Here is a 7,032-nt window from a genome sequence, read left to right as displayed (position 1 = left end):
ACGAGGGAGCGCGCGCCATGTCCTGCGCCCCGCCGTCACGGTGGCGCCTGGGCTGTGGCATGGATGGAGCCTCTGCGAGGGGCCTCCTCTGCGAGGAAACTGCGGCAGCCCCCTGAAACGGCAAACTTTGGGGTGTTCACGTGTTGTACCCGTGAGGTGTGGATGAAAAAAACACCGCGGGGTGATTTGGGAAGGAGGTGGGGAAGGAGGGAGCACGAGGGCCTCCAAGGTGTTGCAGGAGCGGGGAGCAGGACACATGGCAGGGCAAGGCTCGAAGCCACAGAAATCCCGTGTGGCAGCTCTCAGGACGAGGAAAGAGTCAGAAACAGAAGATCCAGAGGCTGCTTCTCCCCAGCATCTAGAACTGAGATCAAAATTCCCGAATCTCGCTGTTCTGCTGCTGCCAGCAGATGCTCGTCGCTACCTCTGGTTCATGGAAAGGCTAAAGAACAGCCTTGGGGCCAGAAATGCTGGTAATGAATGTCACCCAGTCTTTGCAATTCCTCCTTTCTTTACTTTTTCGTTGGCACCAATCGTTTGGATTTCTCTGAAGCACATTTGTAAGGGCAGCATCTGGTTCTGGTTTGAAGACACGAAGAGGCAAGAATCCATTAATTCTCTGGGTAATCTGTTGCAACTGTTCCATATATATCCCTTACTTTAATTTGGGTCTGTCCTCTGGTAAATTGCTGCCATTAGTGCTGTTAAACCTTTTCTCTGTTAGATTAAAGATCTCTTCAGTTGCTGGCATTTTGAAACAAAGCATCACCCTGCCTTTGTTTTGATGAAGGAAACCAAAGTCTTTAAGACACTTTCTCCTGCTTTCAGAGATTTTTTTTTTTCTAGCCTTTTTAATATACTGAAACCAGAACAATACACAGAAAAAAGTCTCTCAGTACTGGTGTCACCAGTGAAAAATACTGGAGCAAATCAGCTCCTTGCCAATATTTTGCAATCTTTCATCTATTCAGGAAAAGGCATCACAGCTTATTATTATTATTATTATTATAAATATATTTACTTATTTTTAAATCACAGCATCACATCAAAAATTGTCACTGACTTGCTTGTCCAATCTAAGGAGCATTCACTGCTGATTAATATCCTATTAGTACAAGTGGCATAATTGTTACTTAGACCCTTACAAATAAGGCAGGTAAGGGGTAGTTTATCTGCTTACATCAAAATTTTTCCTAATGATTTTTAAGCCTTCAAAAGAATATTGAGACTGCACACTCAAGTACTTAGGAACAGAAGGAAAGAAGGAAATTTTAAGATCATGATTGCTTCTGCATCCTTTTCTATAGGTTTGTGCATGCAATGTCAATTTTTTTTTTTTTTTTCCCAAAGACTTTTTATTTACTCAGCAAAAATATTAATGGTGCTTTGGGAATGGATTAATCACTTGTGTCACTCTTGTCCTCTCCAGGCACAGATGCATATATAGCAGTTGTGTGCCACAGCAGCGCCTAAAATTTCTGTTTTTAAAACAAGGATAATACTACCTGTAAAAGCAATTCCCTTCTCAGAGGTTTTGTGAATTTAAAGAGAAATTTTGTGAACCGCTACAACATTAAAGGTGACAGTGATGGGGGCTTAGAGAAGAAAATCTAATTTTTGTTTGCTATGGGATTTGGATAGCATGCTCTGAATAAGGCTGCAGGTCTTATGTGGAAGAAGAGGATAAAATTAAGAGATAACCTTAATTCCAATGTTTTTAAAGTTCTAACTGTTTGATTTTGCAGTTTGATGCTTCTTCCTAATGTGATTTGGCAGATTCTGAGAAAATAACCCCAAGTGTTGTTGCTTTATTGCTTTTATGTCGCACCATATTCAGGCATTTTTCATTCAGCTTTATCTGCTTTACACCATCTTCTTGTTAGCATTGCTACTTTCCAGGTTTCTTCTTGCCAGTGAACATCTTTATTTCTATTTATTTTTCTATTAGCTTGTCTCCCCTGCGAGGAAGCAGATCCAGGTTATTTTCATGCCTGTCTAATGAAGCCTTCATTTTTTAATCACAACGTTCCTTCTGCACAACTGGGAAACTTCTCTGCCACTACAGATGTGGCTACATATGTTTTTTTTAAATGATCGTCAAATACTGAAGATGATACCTCACAGGGAATCTGAGGAAAATCACAATTTACAGTGCCGTTTCAGTCTTACTCAGATATTCAAAATCCGATGGATTTGGTTCATGGTTCATTTTTCGTCACCATCCTTGGCTACTGAATCACTGTTTCAGTGAGCAGCAGCTCAGCAAGCAGTGTGTCACATGTGCTAGCTCTGCTGCAAGTGGAAGCACGACAACTTGCAACCACAGAACATGACAAATAGCAAAGAAGCTTAAAGCTTTCCTTTGAAACACCCTCTATTTGTTATTTCCGACAGTGGCAATAATAACTTATTGTGCCTGGCATATTCCATAGGCTTTTTGAGCATTTTAGAAAGTTCAGGTCTTTCTCCTTTCTCCTTCTCCTTCCTCCCCCCAGACTTCTATATCTGCAAATAGAGGAAATCCCTTCCTTGTCCCTGCAGGCAGTTTCTGCACCTTATATTTGTTACTGTCTAGCATGCCTCTCTGTGCTGAATAAATGTTGTTCCTATACATAATAAAATTTCCTTCTCCTTGGACTGAAAATTGTGTTAGTTTGTTAGAAAAGAATTTTTTCTGCCTCTTGACTAAAATATTTCTGACTTTGCCTCCTGTGCTATTTACAGACATCCATTAAATCCCATTTAGATATTTAGTAAGATATGCAGTATGATCAATACAAGGGGCTTAAAAACGTAAAGACTCAGTCTGAGTTGTTATTATAATTATTATTATTGTTTTCCCTAATGTCAAATCTTTGTTGTTATTTATTTGTTTACTGCTCCCCCAAAAAAGAGCTAAATTATTTTGGAATTTTTCTGGGGAAGAAATACATTTAAAAAGGAAAAAAAAAAAAAAAAAAAAAAAAAAAAGAATCAGCTTACTATACATTTCTAGAATCTAGCATTCTACATTCAGTCTTCATCTTTTTCTTTTTTCTTTTCTTCTTGTGAGTTAGCAAATTAGGAAAGCTTTATCTGGTCTGAGTCTAGCTAAGGAAACACATGTAAGAAGGCTTTTTCTGATTCAGTTCCTTGGGAGTTTGGGTGTTTTTGATTTCCTCTTTCCACCCCTGCCAATATACCTCAGGGTTCCTGTTTTGTGCTTCTGTAGTAATACAGGATTCATATCCCGTAGAAATGTAGGAATACATTTTGTATGTAGTTGATGGTATAGTTAGCAAGACAGATTTTTTTAGTGAAGTCTTAACTGTCAATTCTGGTATGCTTATCAATGTTATCTTTATTCCTCAGTAAACCTCAGGGTAAACAGTGCATTTTTGTTTGTATGGACATGCATGTAATTGCTTAAAGCAAGGGTGCATTCATTCGTTTGGTTGGCAATGTTCTTGAGATTTAGCCCACATGACATGAGGGATGAGTATCTTTTGTTCCATTTTTTTTTATTTCCTGTTGGAATAAGTAGTAGCTTTAGTATCTTGAATAAAAACCGCGAGTATCTTCTAGAACTGTCTCTTGAAGGAGTTAATGTAAGGTCAAGACCTTAGAGGTTTTAGATATTATTTTCAAATACTGTTTTTGTGCTGTCTTTCAAAACTTTCTTTAATGTGGTTTTCAGTTCTCATATTTCTTTCCCCGTGATTGGCACAATTTGTTACACTGCTGAGTGGTAGAGAGCAGGCCCACTGTCCTACCCCTTTCGTGCTGCACATGAGGTTTTTGGCTCACGCTTCCTGACTGTGTGCTGAGTGACAGGCCACAAAGGCAGCCTGTGTGCTAGCTGGACTGCTGGCTTCTTGCAGGTTTAGCACATGTAGAGCTGCACATGTGCCAAAACTAGGATATTAACTTACATTTCACTTCCCATTTTGCCAACAAGCGTGCATCTGCTCGATCTAAATCAGATTGTCTCCTACCACCATTGTTTAGAGTGGAATTCATCCCACTTCACTTTAAACATGTAAAAATGCAGTGTCTAAGTTTGAGTTAGTCATCCACACCTCCTCGTAAGATCAAGGCGGGGAACTTAGGCGAGAGATGGGTTGTTTGACCTTTCCATGATGCCTGTCTGAGAAAGGGATGAGTCACCCTATGGAGGTGCTTCTTGCCTTTCTGTGGTGGTTTTACCCAGCTGGGCAGCTGAACTCCACCACAATGATTCTCTCACTCCCCCTCCTCAGAGGGACAGGGGGAGAAAATATGACGGAAAGGGCTTAAGGGTTGAGATAAGGACAGGGAGATCAGTCACCAATTACCATCACAGGCAAAACAGACTCAGCATAGGGAGATTAATATAATTTATTGCCTATCACTAGCAGACTAGAACAGTGAGAAACCAAAAGCAAATTAAAAACACCTTCCCCCCATCCATTCTCCCTTATCTTCTTCCCTCGGGAGGCACAGGGGAACAGGGAATGGGGGCTGTGGTCAGTCCCTAATGCTTTGTTAACTTCTGCTCTGGTGCCTGGAGCATCTCCTGCTCCTCCTGCACTGACCTCAGTGTCTGTAGGGCTGTCTCACTCCTCTCTCCCAGGTGCTGTTGCACAGCAGGTTTTTTTCTCTTCCTGAAATCTGCTTTCCCAGAGGCGCAAACAATGTCACTGGTTCAGCCCTGCCCAGCGTTGGGTCCCTTTTGGAGCTGTCTGGAGCTGACTCTGATCTGCCATGGGGCAGCTGCTGGGCTCTGCTCACAGAGGCCCCCCTGCAGCCCCCCTGCTGCTAAACCCTTGTCTTGTAAACCCAATGCATTTGGGAACAACCACATGGTATCTGAGATTTAGTTGTCTACCTCCCAGATGCCTGGGTTCCTTAAACAAATCCTACCTTATTTTTACCTATGATTGCCTTGATAGTTTGTCCAGGCTAGAATCTGATGAACTAACTCCAAAGAAGTACTTGGACAGACTTTGGACAAGTGGTGTCTAGAGCTGTGGTGTAGAGGCATAGGGTTGCTCCTGAGTGGTATATCTCTTTGACGTTATTTACACATCCTTTGTCAGCTGAAGATGCTGAGATTAGCAGCATTGCTTTCTCAGGATGGTTTTGTCTGGCAGTCAGTGGTGTGTTTACCTAAACTGTAAGTAGCTTAAGCTTTCATCCCAGTTCCTACATCTGATAGACAATGGAAAAAGTATGTCAGTTGAGATATAAAGTGACTTGTTACATTGTTAGCTGAATGGTGATACTGCTTCTTGATCTCTGAAGACGTTCCTCAGATATACTAAACAAGGGAATAAGACAGGGAGACAGAAGAATGATCTTTCAAAGGAAATTAAATGCTCATACATTATCTCTGACAAAAATGAATAGAACTACACTCAGGCAATACCTGACTAAGTTGTGTAAAGATGTATCAGCAGTTTCTAAATAGCATTTATTTATGGCTGCGGAAAGATCTAGCTGAGTTGGCAAAGACATCTGCTGTACTAAAGCAGTGCGTGTTTTTAGGACCTTTCTGAGGAAGTTGTATACACCCATGCTTCAGCTAGCACATGTCCTTCCAGAGATGGGAAGCAACGTGTCATCAGACTAGGAACTTTCACAGTGGATGTTTTTAGGTAGTAGGGCTTTCCCATCGCAGTCAGCTCCCAGCTTGTGGGAGCTAAGTTCAGTCAGGATGCAAGGCCTAGTGAAGAATCAGCGGGGGACCCAGGTGGGACTCATCTGTCCAAACATAGGCCTTTAATGAGTATTGAGTACCACTGAACCCTAGGCAACCCTTACAATAAGGAAATGAAGAAGGGTATGTCTTTCTGTGATGCAATTCATTCCTTCCTCATGTGGGTACAGAAAACAGGCTGAGTGAATTGCACCCTAAAAACATCTATTTTTCACCATTAAGAGAGGATCCTGTAAAGGAGCCTCGGGTGGCCAGTTAAGTGTAGATTTCAGTAATCAATAGATGTCTAACATTAGATGAGATAAATTTCATCCGCTGTCACCAGGAGGCCTGCTGGCAAAGCCATGGAAAGATTGACGAGTGGAATTTGCAATACAAGGAAAGCTTGAGCAATCCGGAGTCCAGATTGATGGGACACAAGCACAGCAGCCTTGTGGCTGTCAAGAAAAGGAAACAGCTAAGGCAAAGAAACTGTCTTTAACTCAGGTTGAATTCCTGGTGCAGTCTTGTTGTGTATTTGGTGTGAGGCCTGAGCAGGTTACTCCTCTGTGGGTTGCTCTTCTGTTCTAACAATGTGTGAACATAGCACAGCATGTAGATTGATTTTCAGTGAGGCTTCTGAAGGAAAAGAAGCCTGCAGATTAGAAAGGGACTGGATAAATAATGCAAATATGAGAAAGCAGGAGCTGACGAGACTGTTCGTATGAAGAGACATTTTGTGCAAGGGCAGGATCATGAGATCTCCAGAGCTGCTCTGCATGCCCAAACTTTGGCTTCATTCTCCCAGCTGCAGGACAGGGAGACAACAGGTAAGGCTGTGAGAGGGCAGTGATCTGCACTGGAGGAAGGAGGAGAGAGGACCTAAGTCAAAGAGAGCCTGTACAGGAAGGGCATGGCTAATCCCAGCAGCTTTGGTGGTGCCTTGGGGAAAACAAATGTAAGAAAAGGTAAAAATCACAGTGCAGCAGCTGTGAGAGACAGGAGTCAGAAAAATGTGAGTGAAATAGCCCTGCAGCCCCCAAGGTCAGTGCAGAAGGAGGTGCTCCAAGCATGCAGCAGCAGTTCACCTGTGGCCTGTGAAGAGGCCCCTGGTGGAGCAGGCTGTCCCCCTGCAGCCCATGGGTCCCCCATGGAGCAGATCTCCACGCTGCAGCCCCCCCATGGGTGGAGGAGCCCCCGGTGGAGCAGGTGGATGTGGCCTGGAGGACGCTGCGGCCCATGGAGAGCCCCCGCAGGAGCAGGCCCCGGGCCGGAGCTGCAGCCCCTGGAGAGGAGCCCACGCAGGAGCAGGGGGCTGGGGGGAGCTGCCGCCTGTGGGAGACCCGTGCTGGAGCAGTTTGCTCCGGGGGATGGAC

The sequence above is a fragment of the Anas acuta genome, chromosome 1 (assembly GCF_963932015.1).
Source record: "Anas acuta chromosome 1, bAnaAcu1.1, whole genome shotgun sequence".
NCBI classification, from domain to species: Eukaryota; Metazoa; Chordata; class Aves; order Anseriformes; family Anatidae; genus Anas; species Anas acuta.
The sequence above is the reverse complement of the archived record's forward strand: the minus strand, read 5'-3'. Positions refer to the sequence as shown.